The sequence below is a fragment of the Phyllostomus discolor genome, chromosome 13, assembly GCF_004126475.2.
Source record: "Phyllostomus discolor isolate MPI-MPIP mPhyDis1 chromosome 13, mPhyDis1.pri.v3, whole genome shotgun sequence".
NCBI lineage: Eukaryota > Metazoa > Chordata > Mammalia > Chiroptera > Phyllostomidae > Phyllostomus > Phyllostomus discolor.
In genome coordinates this window covers 7,650,370-7,665,856 of record NC_040915.2, presented here as the reverse complement: position 1 = coordinate 7,665,856, position 15,487 = coordinate 7,650,370, and positions in this window count along the sequence as shown.

Below are 15,487 nucleotides of genomic sequence, written 5' to 3'. Positions count from 1 at the left end.
CTGGGCCCACGAAAGGTGTTGGTGAGGAATGCACCAGGAACATCTTAAACTTTAAAAAAACAGTTGAAGTCTCACAGGAAGTTGCAAAAATAGTTCCCATGTCCCCTTTGGGCAGCTCCCTCCAATGGCAATAACACTCCCTCAGACTATCATCTGGACCAGGCCCCTGGTGTCGGTGCGATGCTGTTAGTCATGGGCCTTGTTGGTACATTGCCGGTTTTCCCATGCATTCTTGGGTATGTGCATGTAGTTCTGTGATATTACATGTAGACCGAGTAACCATGGCATGGGCGGGAAGCAGAACTGTCCCATCACCACACAGAAACTCGCTCATATTACCCCACACACCCCAATAATCACATCCTTCCCCGACCCTAAAACCTGGCCACCACTCAGCTGGCCTCTGTCTCTGTCATCTTGTCACTTTGAGAACGCTGAGTCAATGGAATCATTCCCAGTGTGTGAGCCTTTGAGACCGGCTTCTTCCACTCAGCGTAATGCCCGTGAGTATCTTCCTACAGGTGCCGAAATTGTTGGATGCTTTTATAGTTTTATCCTGGACGATGTGACAAGGCCTCCTCAATGCATACAGTTAAATAATGAGCCACTGGCGTAGGGGAGAAAGAGTGACCCCTGCTCCCTGGTCACTAAATGTATTGTGGTGGCATGGGCCCCACGGGGAAGCCCCTGGGCTGCCGGCCTGGGGATGGGTGCGCACGAGCGTCCACCTTCCTCTTCTAACCGCCTCTGTGCTTTCAAACATGGTCCACAGGCTGAAGCCCTCAACATTCTCAAGAGGCAGGCATCAAAGTCATCAGTAATTATGCTCGCCAACATACAGGGTGTTTTTCTTTCACAAAGCATTGTGCAGGGACAACAGACTGTCACATTTCTAAATACCCCCATGGTGTGAGCCTTTGAGGGGTGTCTGCGTTCTGTGATGGTCTGGTCCCGAGAAACGTTCCCAAATTCAGGCTCTAGCCTGACTCTGCAAACTCGGAAGCAGCCAGGCACAGAGTGACAACACCCACAGTGATTCGACAAATATCAGTATTGCTGCTGAACGTAAACGGAAAAGTAAAGCATGTAAAAATTGGGAAGTAGAGAATTGCAGGGGGAAAGGGGAAGGGTTTGCAGGAACAAGTATAAAGGACACATGGACAAAAACTAGGGGGGGTGGAAATAGGAGGGAGGTGGGGAGGCCTGGGATGGGAGTAATAGGCAGAAAACTGTACTTGAACAACAATTAAAATGAAAAAAATCTTAAAAAAAGAAAAGAGGAAAAAAAATGAGGATTAGATGGAAAAGAGAGCTGCTCATGTTTTAGGAATGCAAATAAGTATTTAGTGAGCTTATCTATTTATGGCATTGTACTACGCAAGGAAGTTGTTTTTTTTCCACCTTTTGAGGTGTCTAGGAAGTTTCCTAAAGCATCCCTCAAAAAGTACGTGTGTATTGGCTGTAGATCAGCTCACTTGTTTCAGAGGTTAAGCAAAGTAAAACTCAAAGACATTTTATAAACATAATCAAATACATATATATGGTTCAATTCTGGTATATAATTAGTTTTTAAAGATTTTTGTTAACTTTTATTAAAGAGAGGAAAGGGAGGGAGAAAAAGAGGGAGAAAAACATTGATGTGGAGATAAACATTGATCAGTTGCCTCTGACATGTGCCCATACCAGGGACCGAACCTGCAACCCAGGCACGCACCCTGAGTGGGAATCGAACTGATGACCTTGAGCTTTGTGGTACGATGTCCAACCAAATGAGCCACACTGGTCAGGGCTATAATTATTTCTTAAATTCAATGCACATTTATTGAATGCTTACTTCGTGCAAAGCCTCTCTGACAAACATCCAACAACTGTTGGTTGAATAGATGATGGACGAATAAGTGAAGGTACAAGGAGCGATGAGTAAGAATGCGACCAGGTATCTTGGGTTCTTAAATGAAGTAAATGATGCAAACTTCAGGACAACACACAAGGCCCTAAAGAATCTGTTATTATTCCCTTACTTAATTACAAAGTTAACTTTATGAACAAGAGCTTTGTATTTTGTTTAACCAATGCTAAGAAATGATCAGTAAATACCGGAGATGAGGTATTACGCACCTTTGGAGGAAACAGTGCTACTGTCTCCCCCATTAACGCTCCCGGGTCAGGCAGTAACGCAGCCTAACTACTGCCGAAGCCAATGCTGTTACTTACACTAACACTCACACTCAGCGCCCACCTGTTTGAGCCCCGGTTCAGCACGAAGCTCTGTGCCCAGCATCGCAAGCATGGCGCTGTTTCACCTTTGCCTCCACCTCACGAAGCTACCACCCATGTCTTTAGAAATGAGAAACCTGAGGCTTGCGGCACTTCCCAAGGTCACGGTGGCAAGTAGGCGGAAAAGTCAGGGCTTGATCCCTGGTGGCTGTCTCCGAAGCGGGAGCTCGTAATCTCCTTTCCTCTTCCCATGCTGTTGTGCTTCTGTCTGTTCATTAAAGCCAGTGCGAGCGGCACCTGAAGTGGGCCTCACTGGATTTACTCTAGTCCTCAGAAGCAGTAATAACTGCTGTTTTCTATCAAAGACTTCCTAACTCAGACTCCTTCCTTGATCTGTCTAAATTAGTGAGTGTGATTGCGCATAAAAGAAAATTAGGACACTGGGCAGACATGCAGGCAGGTGGAGCAGAGAAGCGATGGACTCCAAGGGCCAGTGGCCACACTGACAACAGTTTGCAGTGACCCGCCGGTCCACATGGCCTGCGGAGAGGGGTGGCTGGGGCCGCGTGCATTCTGGGCACTCGGACTGCGTGACACAGGGCTCTGGGCTGTGCTCAAGCACGGCAGCCTTGACCACTCTAGGGTGGGTTCTGCCCACTGCCCCACAGAGCACAGGGCACCAGGGGCCAGCCTCAGGCAGCAGGTACAGCCAGCCTCTGCCCTCAGCACCCACCGAGGAAGCAGTAACCTCAGCTTAGACATCACCTCGTAGGTGAGGAGCGCCGTGGTTCCCGCACGCACCACTCATTGCCACACTCCCTGGTGTCCTTCGCTGGATGCTCCCAGGGTGCCCTGTGCTGCCCCTGCCTCTGCCTCTGCCTCTGTCATAATTGCTTTTTAAACTGTTCGTCTTGACCATGAGCTCTAGGTGGGCAAGAGAGGGTCTCCTTGTTCACTGCTTTGTCTGCAGGCCTGAAAGAGGGCCTAGAACCCAGTGGCTGCTTAGTAAATGATCCTGGAGTAATCTGTAATGTTTTCCCAGACAAGGGAAGGCAGGAACAATCCGGGGACCTTGCCTGGAAGGGACGAACGGACCTGCAGTTTCCCGCCACCCAGATCTGAGTGCGCTGGCGTGCAGGCCCCCTGGCGGGGTGCTCTCAGCTCCGAGCTGCTTCTTGTTGGACTTACCTGCTTCTCTCTTTTCTCTGTTCCCTGCTGACCTCTGGCTCCCTCGTTTATTGTCGTCCTTTTAGCCTTCCGGTGCCACTTTGATGTGATTTTGTCTATTCTCTGAATTTCTTTTTTCTGGAGCTCTTTACTGAGAGCTTAAGAAATTGAAAGGGGAAAATGTATTTTTGTTAATAACTGGGGGAGAACTAATAGAAGAGTAAAAATAGAATGTGTAATTTTCAAACCAACAGAAGAAAATTTCATCTCCCCAGCATAATGGAAAAAGTAATGGAAGAAAAAAAGAAGGTTTGGAAAATTATAAACATAAAAAAGCAGAAATAAATATTAATACAGGAGGACCTACATAAGTGTAAGTAATTTAAACTCAAAAAAGTCTAAGCTCTTTCTGTTTAAATGAAAAGATAAAAATGAAGCAATGAATTGCCTATAAGTACATATTAAAAACAAAAAGATACAGAAAGGATAGATAGAAAAAGATTTACCAAAAATAAGCCAGCATAGAAATTTCAAAGAAATAATAATTTAAGGCATAAGTATTAGAAAGGAAAAATGAAGCTATCTTGATAAAGCAAATACTGTACCAAGAAACATAATAATCATGAACATGTATGTCCCTGACAACATAGCATCAAAATATGTGCAGCAACAACCAGCAGATCTAGGATGACAGAGAATAAACAAAAAATCATAGCTGAGGATTTTAATACTCCTTTCAAAAGTTAGAAGTTGAACCATACAAAAATAATCAAAGATACAGAAGGTTGCAATAATATAATTTATGTGTCCCAAGGAAGAAAACACTTTCTTTTATACATACACAGAACAAACACAAACAATTATGTAATAGGCCACAAAGAAACTCTGAAATGTAAAAGAATCAGCGTTAGGTGCACGACACAACGTTTCTGGTGGTGATACTATCACATTAGAATTTAAAATGCTGTGTATCCAGAAATGTAAAAGACCCTACTAAACACCTCTGGGCCGTAGGAGCAGTCGAGGAGAAGCTGAGAAAGACCGAGAGGGGAGTGGCAGTGAAAGCACAGTATGTCCGATGTTGTGGGTCATGTTTAAAGCAGGGCCAGAGGTGAGTATATAGCTTTAAACAGAGTAAAAATGAAGACAGAAAGCAGACAAGAGCATCAAGCTTTCAACTTAAAAAGTTCAAAGGAGAGAAACAGTGAACCCAAATAAGGAGGAAGGAAGAACATGCAGGGCAGAAACCAGTAAATCTAGAGAATAAAAACCAATAGGAAATTAATAAAACCGTGTGTTTCTTAGAAAGACTGAAAAAATAGAAAGGCCTCCGGCAGGCCCAATGGAAGAGGGGAGGAGGGGGAATGAGAGTGAACCAACCTGACCCGGGAATGCAGGTGCAGCTGTACACTGGCACAGTGGATGCTTGGGCGAACTGGATAAAGCTCTGGAAAAGTAGGAAAAGGCTAGAAGTGGCCTAAGTTCTTAGAATTATGACCCTTCCAGAGACTGAAATGGGATTATCTCCAGCCTTTCCAGAAAGCCCCAGCTCCAGCTGGCTCTGCAGCTGTGCTCCGTGATACTCTCAGGGAAGAGATACTCCCCACCCCTCAAAGTCGCTGCAGGAGAACAACAGCAGTGTAGCCTGATTCCAAAACTGGACGAAAACTATTCAGGGGAAGAAAATTACAGTCCCGTTTCACTATGATCGCAGATGGGAAAATCCTAAATATAATATTAGCCAATCAAATCTGATGTTTATTTTTTATGAAGGAGGAGTTTGAGGCAACTTGAATGTCCCTCTTTAGAAGAATGGCTAAGAAAATCTAATCTATACATGTTTTTTTTAAGACACTACAAAGGAATTGATAAAATAAACTAGATTTACATATAGTAATGCAAATAGATCTTAATGTAGAATTGAGTAAAGAATGAATATGACATTTTGAATTGTAAAAACAAACACTTGACACAGAACCGCACGTTTTTCACGGGTACCCAGACACCGAGTGGTGTTCCGAGTGCCTGGGAGGGGCCTGTGGGAAGATTAGAATATGGGAACAGGGTACTGGGAGAAGTAAAAAATCACAAAAGCAGAGAAGAGCTCTCGAATTGAGCAACATGATCCACTTACCTCTGTCACCTGACCACCAAATTAGAAAAAAGCTCCCACTTACCTGTGCAAGGTAGTAGCCTCCGTGTACGCCAGTGACTCCCGGGGTTGATTTGTTTCCTGACTGTCTCAGCTCAGAGTCACCAATTTTGCTGCATTCCAGTTCTCCAAGTGTTTCTGAGTCCACCGTCCTTCTTCCAAGCCAGGCAGGTGCTCTCTACAACATGCAAGACACTGCCCAAGGTGTCCAGGAGGGGGTGCCCCTGAAGGCTTAGAGAGATGGAGAGGCAAGGCAAGGTGGGGGTGCTCACAGCACAGCACCCCAAGCATAACCAAACTCCCCTTTGAGCTCCAGACCCTGCGTGCAAAGCTCTGCTAATAGACATTGGACACTTCTTCAGCGTCCCAAACTGGGAGACTTCAAACAGTGTCCCAGAGAGGAGCAGTGGGTGGGAAAAGTGATCATAGTGATGAGGCCGAAGCTATTTCAGTTGGCATGTTCAGGGATTATAAGAAAACATTTATTGAGTGCCTACTGCGTGCCAGAGTATGTTCTAAGTGCACCACGTTTATGAACGCATTTAATCCTGGAGCAGCATATCACTGTCCAATGTTATATTCCGCCGTCTATTCATTCTTTTCTTCCGTCTCCCTCCACTCCACAGCACCCTCGGCCAGTGCGTGCAAGCGCTCAACGTGTAACGCACTGCTGTACACCCTGCTCCCAGCACAGGGCCTGGCTCCCAGCAGACACTCAAGGCATGTCTGTTCAGTCAAGGATTCTTAGTCAACACTTTTCTGTAAAGGACCATGAGGAGTCCCTGCTCTTCCATGTACCCCTCGTTGGCCAACAAGATGGCACAGCTGGAAAATTGCCACCATTTTTGTGCATTGGGGAAGGGGTGGGGCATGGTCCGTGCTGGAGCTGGGCAGTGTGGACCCAGTGCTGTCCTGGCAGAAGCCAACTGTGGCAGTTTTGCAGAGGGCTTGGGGAGCTAGAGGCTGCACACGGGAGTCCTGTGGACACGGGAGCCCTGGCTTAGCCCAAGGTGGATGAGAGGCCAGGAGACAGAGGAGGGCAGGGGTCCTGAACACCGGTAGCAGTCGTGGGGAGGAAGAGGAGGGTGTGACGGGTGAGGGAGGTGGGAGATGCTAAGGTCTGCAGCCTGGGTCCAGACCAGGCGGAGAGTCGAGAGGAACCCAGGAGAAAACAGGGGTGGGGAAAGATGCTGACTCTAGCTGGGACTCTGCTGGGTTTGAGAGTCCCTGGGTCCCCTGGGGGGAGAGATGTTGGTGCCCAGTTAGATACACTGCTCTGCAGCTTAGGACTGAGGTGAGGCCTGGAGACATAGGTGGTGGCTGTGTCGCAGCACGGAGAAGGCTGAGGCAGTGGGAGGGAACATGATCCCCAGCTTCTGCCCAAGGAGAACCCCAGCAATACAGAGGCTCCCCAAAGATCTGGATGGGGCCAGGGCAGCCTAAAGTGTGTGTTCCCGCAGAAAGGGCCTGACGCCTGTGACCCTGCACTTCCCTTCTCACTGTACCAGCACGTTTGCCCTCTCTCCTGTTCCTCCCATGCCCTGCATCCCTGTGGCTCTACACTCAGCCCTGCAAGGACTGAAGGCCCGGCTAGGAGAAGTCCCGTCCTGAACACCAGCACCCTCTGCCCAAGTGCGGAAGGAAAAGACAGCAAGGAGACTTCCCTGGGCGGCAGGCACCAACTGATCTCGTCCGCCGCAGGGAGGACGGGCAGGGACCACGGTGACCCAGGGCAGCCCAGAGATGCTTGTACAGGAGGGCTGTCCCCCAGGGTTGAGGGTGGCTAAGAACATGGGCTCTGACGTCCAGCTGCATGGGTGTGGCCTCCCTACTTTGTAGCATGGGGGCTGTGGGCAGAGCGAGTGACCTCTCTGAGCCTGGGAGTCCTGGTCTGGAAGCGCATCGTGCGTGCCCACCTCAGCGGCTGGTGGTGAGGATTCAATAAGGCAATTCGTGTGAAGGACCAGTGTGACGGCCCAGTGCTCGATGCATCTGCCAGTGTAGCTGTCAAGGTCGCTCAGCCCTCTGCCTCACCTTCTGCTGGGGTGGGGCAGTGAGATGAGAGGGAGGGAGCGGGTGTGCTAAGGCCACGTGGCCTGTGACAGGCAGGGCTGGAGACGTGAGCAGTTGCTTCAAATGCACAGTCAGACAAATTCACGCCAGACCGTTTGCCGAGAAATGAGTAGATGGAGCCCCGCCCCCTGGAATCTCCTTCCTGCCCAGCACAAGGCTGTCCTGAAGAAGCACAAAAGCAGAGGAGGACAGGCTGAGTGAGCAAATGAATGAGGGCGAAACAAAGGGATAATGAGCTTCCTCCTGTGAACACGTCCCACCGCACTCCGTGGGAGCGGCATCCGAACGCAGTGTGGTGCTGAGGCGCGCACCGGAATAGATCGCACGTGCTTCGTCTTCCCGGGCCCTGGCAGGCCACTTAGGCAGAAGGTATCAGATACAATTTCCCCTGCACTGCCTTTCGGCTCGCGTCACTCTCAGCACGGGCCGTGGGGGACTGCAAAGTGCCTCATGAATTAATAAAGGGACATCGGCTTATCCAGCCTTTGCTGCCACACTGACTTCATTTCAGGATCTGACCAGCGTAAATAGCACGGAACTCATTTCCTGCCCGAGGTGCAGGACAGTTAATCCTCGGGGAGAGAAGAGATGGTATGCAGGGGGCAGCCAAGCAGAGGGGGGCGCTTTCTGAGGAAGGGATTTCCAGGCCAGTGTTCCGACGGGGGTGTCTCCCTGCAACCCGAAGGCTTTGGGGTTCTGGGGAGGCCTCCGACTCGGCGGGGGTGCCTTGTGGCGTGAGCCTGCCCTCAGGAAGTAGTCCACTGAGGAGACGAGGCCTCAGCGACAGAACACGGTGTCGGCCACAGAAGCCCGCGAGTCGGGGTTGTGAGTACTGGACTGGAGGGAACTGCAGAATTCCTTTCCTCCCTGCAGCTCCTGTGGGTTTCCCGCCTGCGGAAGGGGGAGGCTGAGCTGCGCCGTGACCTAGCTGTGTGCTAGGTCCCTTCTTACACTCACAGCCTACAACTGGACACATGACGCATGTGCTCTGGGGTTTGGACGTGGGTGCGTCTCGTGTTGTCTCAGGCCGGAAGGCGACGGTGGTGGCTGACGCTTACAGGGGATGCGCACGTCTGCAGAGGGAAGTTTGTGAATGGAGGAACCTACTCTTGGCACGGACATAGGACATCAGGCTGGATGATTTTATAATCAAAATAAAACCCTTAGGAGATGGGATGTGGGCAAGGTGCCCGTTGCTGCCATGATTACTGTGGGCACTTCTTATAGGTCATGTCTTCACCACATTTGCGTTCATTGAATACATCCGTTGAAAGACCGTCTGGGTATCAGTGCCAACCTGACCAAGCGTGAATCCTTGTTTCTGACTTTAGAAAGTCAGCACTGAGGTAGTTCCTTTCTCTGGCCTGCGGGGTTAGTACCCCGAAGATCCTTTGAGGCTGGGGGAGTGGAGGCTGGTGAGTGAATGGTGACCTCGGTGGCAGCTGTGCTGAGCTTCTTCCAGGCCTAGAACTGTGCTGGGTCCACACTAGGCGGGCGGTAAATGCCTACTTTACTGGGTGGATATGTGGCCCCTCTCTCTGGGGGCCAGCCCAGGAAGAGACAGTTCCCCCTGGAAAAGGTTGATCCCCATGACTTTAGTGAGAGGATACCCCCACCCTGGCCCAGGGGCCGTGCTTGGGACCACCAATCATTAACCAGGCAGCAATTCAGTGCTGCCCCCTGGGGCTGCGGAACTGAAAGGAAACATTTACCCTAGCCTAATTGGCCCTAAACTTTTCCAATTCTTATTCTGCTTTTATTCATTTTGATCCCTCCCTCCCTTCATTCCCTCCTCATCTGAGCATATGCTTATTGATTTTTCTTAGAGAGGGGGGAAGGGAGGACAAAAGAGGGGGAGAGAAACATTGATGTGAGACAGAAACATTGATGGGTGGCCTCTCAAACGCACCCCCACTGGGGGGCTGCACCTGCAACTTAGGCACGTGACCCGACCAGGAATCGAACCTTCGACCTTCCAGTTTACAGGATGAAATTTCAATCAACTGAGCCACACTGCCCAGGGCTTATTCTGCTTTTAAATGTCTATTTATCACCTCCTTTTTTCATGCTTTTAGGGGCTGCTTGTTGGCAGGTACCCAGTACTAGAATTCCCCCTCTAACTTTCACGGTCATGGCTGCTCGTGTTTGTGAGTAGGGAAACTAGATCATCAAGAATGTTAGAACTGGGCATGACCTTAAATAAAACATTACATAAACCCTAGGGAGGGTAGGACGAGGCTAGAGTGAATGGATTTCTGGAATTCTGATGAGAAATATTCATAAACCTTTGGCTTATAGAACAAGGCCATGCATACATCTTTGCCTTCTGCTGGGCCCTTGGCTGTGTGCTGTGTCCTAGAAAGGAAGGAAGAAATGACCAATGGATTTGGGAGGTGACTCTTCAGATGCCTTCCCCAGAAAAGTGCCACTTACGGTTTCAATACAAGGCTCCTGAGTTGTCCCCAACCAGGCCCCGAGCAGACTCCGTCCCTGCAGACGGCCTTGTCTCTGCTTCCTGGAACGTGCGTCCCTGAGGAAGGTTGAGACACGTGGACATTCCCTCCTTTTCTAGGGTCACTTTCTCATAATCCTTTCTGGGGTGGGGGGAGGAGTCAAGAGGGATGGTCCACTTACAGAACTCAACATGCTGAAGCGACACTGACCGAAACCAGAACACAGTTTAGTGGGGGATTTGGTAAGCAGTGGGCTGTTGGGGGTGTATCTCCCAACCACTGCCCCCTGTAGCTTCTTCTAGCATCCAGGTACTTCCACTAGTGTCCAGGCCATGAGGAGTCGACGGGAGAGCCAACTGGGTGGGCTGCAGGTTTTTTAAACTAGACCCCGATCGATGGAATCCTCAATTCACAATGGACCCTGGAAGCGGCGGAGAAGACAAGGCAACGCCCCCTTTCGAAGATCTCACTCTGCCGGTTCTCCCTGTGCAGGCTGCGTCGTGCGGTGTGTGATGGGGCGGAGTTAGACGTGGGAGACCGAGAGTCGCCGGGCCCCTTTGGGTGAAACGAGATGATTTTCACAGGGTCCCTGAAACAGCAGAAACCGGCCCGGCTCTCTGAATCTCAGAAGACTTCACTGATACCGTGCGGGGAGCGGGAGGGCGTCTCCCAGTCTCACCCCCAGATTGCTCTCTCCTTCACCCCTCCCACCACGGCCTCCCCACCGCCCGCGTCTTCTCCTCTCAGGAGGTGGCACCGCATTCACCCAGTCACTCGGGCCTGACATCTGGCCACCCTCAACTCGTGTCTTGCTCTCCCTTATACCCCCTGTCCATCAATTCTTGACAGTTCTGGCTCCAAAATATGTCTTCAATCCAGCTCTTTCTCTCCACCTCTAAGGGACCACTGCTGCCCCTTTTCGCTGCCCGCCCAGAGGACTGAAGCAGTCTTCCCCCCCACCCTCTGCCCAGCTGCTGCCCACCTGTCCCCAGAGGGATCCACACAGAACCTTAAATTGCCTCATGGCATTCCACTGCTTTCAGCCAGCAGGTCCCTTCTGGTTACAGAACAAACCCCAAGGCCTTACCGAGACCCATTCCAACCATATGGGACATTGTTGTGTTTCTAGAATATGCTGGTATGTTCCCCACCTTGGGGCCTCTGGCTTGCTGTCTCACCTGCCTGGACACTGTTCCCCGAGACGCGTGCAAAAGCAGGCCTAAAGCCTGCGGAGAGGTCACCCGGGGCCCCGGAGGGGGTGTCAGCAAGAACTTCAGTTCCTCCGCAGGTCCTGCCCCAGGGCTAAACAGAAAGAGAATGCTTTAACTCTGTGTTTGCACGTTGGAACCTAGGAAAGGACAAGGACCGGAATGGTCTTTTTCAGCACAGCCGCAAACTTGGACTGGTGACCAGAGGGGCTGCTGCAGCCGTGAGCCCAGGTCACGCACATCCCCTGGACGCCCGGGCATCCGAGCAGAGCAATTGCCCTTTGTTTCTGGCGAAGCGTGTGCCTCTGGTCCCAGAAGGACCTGTCTCACAAACGCACCACTATCCTCTGCGACACCGTCATTCGTTTTGATGACCACTTGAATTTGGGAAATGTTTTTAAAATTTACTGGGAGAACAAAGTATTAGAGATGTTAGAGAGAATAAGTCGTCTCCTTGCAAAGCATTAAAATAGGAATAGCTGTGTTTTGTCCTTGGGAGTCTCTGCCGGCTGCTCTGTCCCTTGTGGATGGCTAGTGGGCCGCCCCCTCCCCCCCATCCTCCCCCCACCCCCGTGTGGCCCGCGCGATGCCGGCATCACTGTTTTCTCTCTGATCCCTCTGAGCTCTGCGGCCCATGCTGCCTTTGGTGCAGGATCTCTCTTTATTAAACAGGACAATCCATTAGTCTTGCTCACGCTGCACTATATCATTAGGCAGCTTCTTGTAAGACAGGCTTTAGTTCCAGTGGCTTTTGCCAGCTCTTGGGAGGGGCACCCATCGGGTGGGTGACCTTCTCTGCCCTGGACTGTGAGATGAGCCCTCTGCTCATTGCGAAGAGCTCCAAGGGGCCCTGTGACAGCGTGTGCCAACCCCTAATTTCGGGAATCAGGACGTGAGGCGCAGAGGGGTGCCATGGCAGGCCCGAGGCCGAGCCCCAGCTTCCTGAAGGAGGGTCGGAGAGGGCAGAGGTGGCCCGAGGCCCAGGATCCCAGCCCTGTGCCTACCCCGTGGCCCCAGGTCTTGGAAAACTCTAAAGAACCCTATATGTATTTTTTTTCTTCATGATGGAAATATCTTTAAGGTTTTTGATGATTATAACAGTAAGTGAAACTTGCCTGTGGCCAAATGGGAAACGATGCAAGGCGACATGCAACTCCCTTAGCAGCGCTGCCCTCGGTGTTACCGCGGCCGAGCGGCCAGCGCCTGTGTCGAGGTTCCGAAGCATCTGTTTCACGCACACACGTGATGCTGGGAAGCTGGGGTTCCTGTATCCTGCTTATCTTACTTTAGAATATATGGGCACTCTCCCGCTCCCACACTTAATACACTTCTGAAAAAAAAGTTCAAAAGTTAAATATGCAAAAGTGGATAATCAGCATCCATTTTCTAGGGTGACTGCAATCTCGGAGATCTTAAAATTATTCTGGCATCTCATTCACATTCCTCCAATTTGTTCTCGTACTTCGCAGTCGAACATAAAGTCCACGAGCTTAACGCCTCTTCCTCGTGGTGCGCCAGTGATTTCTTTGGTTCAAATTTATTAAGCATCTGAGACCTAATCTTGGTGTTGTAAATACCAACATTTCAATTTCTCTTCTTATCATTCATTTTTATAAGGCAACCGGGGCATGGCACGAGGCAATAAAACACTCCAGCATAATTCCACAAACTGCTCGGCCGTGCTCGTGAGCTGCGTGGCCAGGGGCACCCAGCACAGCTCCAACATACACTTCCCTGCTGAGTCCCAATGGTCTGAGTGGGGCTTAGAGGGTCCCCGTGTGTGGTGCACAGAAGTGTGTGTTATTAAAAACTGGATCTTATCAAGACAAGGATACCTGCACCATGGATATCTTCCCAGGCAGGGGAGGTACTAAAGGAGGGGGGCTGCTCACAGAAGTACCGGGGGTCTGGGAAATCGGCCTGGGGCTCTGCTCTCTGGAACAACGGCCAAACCCGCCCTGTGGAGCTGTGCTGATGTGGAAGTGCCTCCGGAAGCCCTAGGTGCTGCAGTGGGCCCTGAGGGGAGCTCACCTTTGCGGAAACCAGCCCCACCCCCAGTGCCAGCACCACTGCTGTGTTAGAGACCAGAGACGCAGCGTTGCCAGTTCTCGGGGAGGTGGGGAGGCCGTCTGGGCCGTTGTCCTCACTAGCAAAACACTGCCCCTCTTGGAGCCGGTCTCCTCGCTCCCCAGCTGAAGTCTTGTGTGCTGTGGCTCATCAGTGGAACCAGGTTGCACACCTATGTCCCAGCTGCAAAGGAGGCTGGTGGGTGCATGGGGTTTCTGGCTTCTGCCTTGGGGAGAGGGTTTTGAGAGACAGTTAATTCTCCAAACATTAAAATGATGCTCAAAAGCTGTTGGAAATGCAGGAAAAAAGGCCCTCTACAAGCACAAATAGCTGTAGTGGATTGTTTTAAAGGCTCCATAGTGTTTTGCTTTATGCATATAATTCACTTAGCAAATCCTTATTGGCATACATTCAAATAATTTCCTTTATTTTTGCTATTAAAATCATATTACAGTGATTTCATGTATCTGTATATGTATACACACATATCTATATATTATATACACACAAATGTGCAAATATATTTGTATACTTTAACTTATTCTGACAGGATTAATTCTTAGGGGTAGAAGTGCTTGCTATACACAGGATATTTAAAATTTTATATTTTGATACATATTATAACATTGTCTCCCTGAAACTTTTGCTGAAGTGCCTCTAAGCAAAGAAATTTCATGTTTAAAGGAGTTGTCAAGTTTAAGGAATTTTAGTAATAGTCCAGTAATTAAAACACGGTTAGCACGTTCATGTTCCTACGTGGTAGTTTTGTTAACCAGAATCTCTAGATCCAAGGGAACGGCCCTACTGCACCCGATGGTGGTGAGCGATCTGTGCTGGTCACATGAGAGTCTGTGCCTGGGTTCTCCAGGCCACTCCTGTGGGCGCTGTGTGGTTGGGTCCCTGCAGTCCCTTTTGGGGCCCTCTGTGAGCCCTTGGGAGCATTCACTCCCAGTTGCTCACCCAGACCCAGGGCTGCTGCTGCAGGGGGTGGCAGAGGCGGTGGTAGGAGAAGGACTTCCCGACGGGGTGGGGAAGGTGCTCTGTCACCGTGCAGCCGGTGGAAGACGTGCCTACCTCTCGAGCCATGAGTGTGCAGCCTGTGCCACAGTCCTTGGCACCCCTGGCAGAGCTGTGCACGAAGGGCCGCTTGGAAATCCGCCTAGTACTCCTTTCGGACTTGTAGTTCATTTGTCTAAGGCAAGTGACTGTGAAGCGTTAGTCTTGCTTCCCCTCCGGAGCAAGGAGGTCGCTCTGCTGACAGCTCCTAAGTAGCTAAGAAACATCGCGAATTCGGTGACATTTTACATTCCCAGATTTGCCCAGCGGCCAGCGGCCTCTTCTTCCAAGTGACCTATTGATTGTACATGCATGCAGGGCGACTCCGATGGGTTCAGTGTTTTGCACTCATCATCTGTGATCCTGTTCTTTTCGCCAGCCCAGGCCCAGACAGCATCGACCTGGAAGCAGCAGTGTAGAAAATTGCAAACGAATCAGAAAGGACTGCAGCTGGGAACGGAATCGGCCCGCGCCCGCAGTCAGTGTTTCCTGAGGGCAACGCCCTGCTCCTGCCTCCGCCCTGTGGGGGTCTCAGAGCCCGGAGTGTGCTGGGGTAATCACGGCTAAGCTCCAGCCGTGCTTTGCCCTGATAGCTGCCGATTTTGCTGTCCCAGAAACTGTGTCGTATCTTGGAGGCCACAGGATGGCTCACCGAGGTGTGACAGCGTGGGAGTGGAGACTGACACGCGTGATCTCTGTGGCCATGAGTGGCAGCTTCGTGCTCACAGGGCGCCGGGGATGGCCTTCACCCCAGGTTCTATGACTCCGCATTAACCACGCCCCTCCAGGGGCGCCGGCGACCCAGGGGTTGAGGAGAGGACGGCTCGCTGCTTGAGCTGGCGCCTGCGAGGGCGTGGTTTTGTCAGGCGGATGATTTCACGCTTCGTCCGAGTGAAAAGCCTTAACAAATGGCAAGTGGGCCAGGTGCACCTTGTCCCTCTGATGACTGCGGGCCCCCCGCCATCGCACGGTGGCCGCTGTCACTTTGCGTTTGCTTGACATGCCCAGGCTGGACGTGAGAGGGGCCCGCGTGTTCTCGTGAATCAGGGCCAGTGCCGATTCCTCCTTCTTGTTCTAAAAAGTCGGTTCTGACT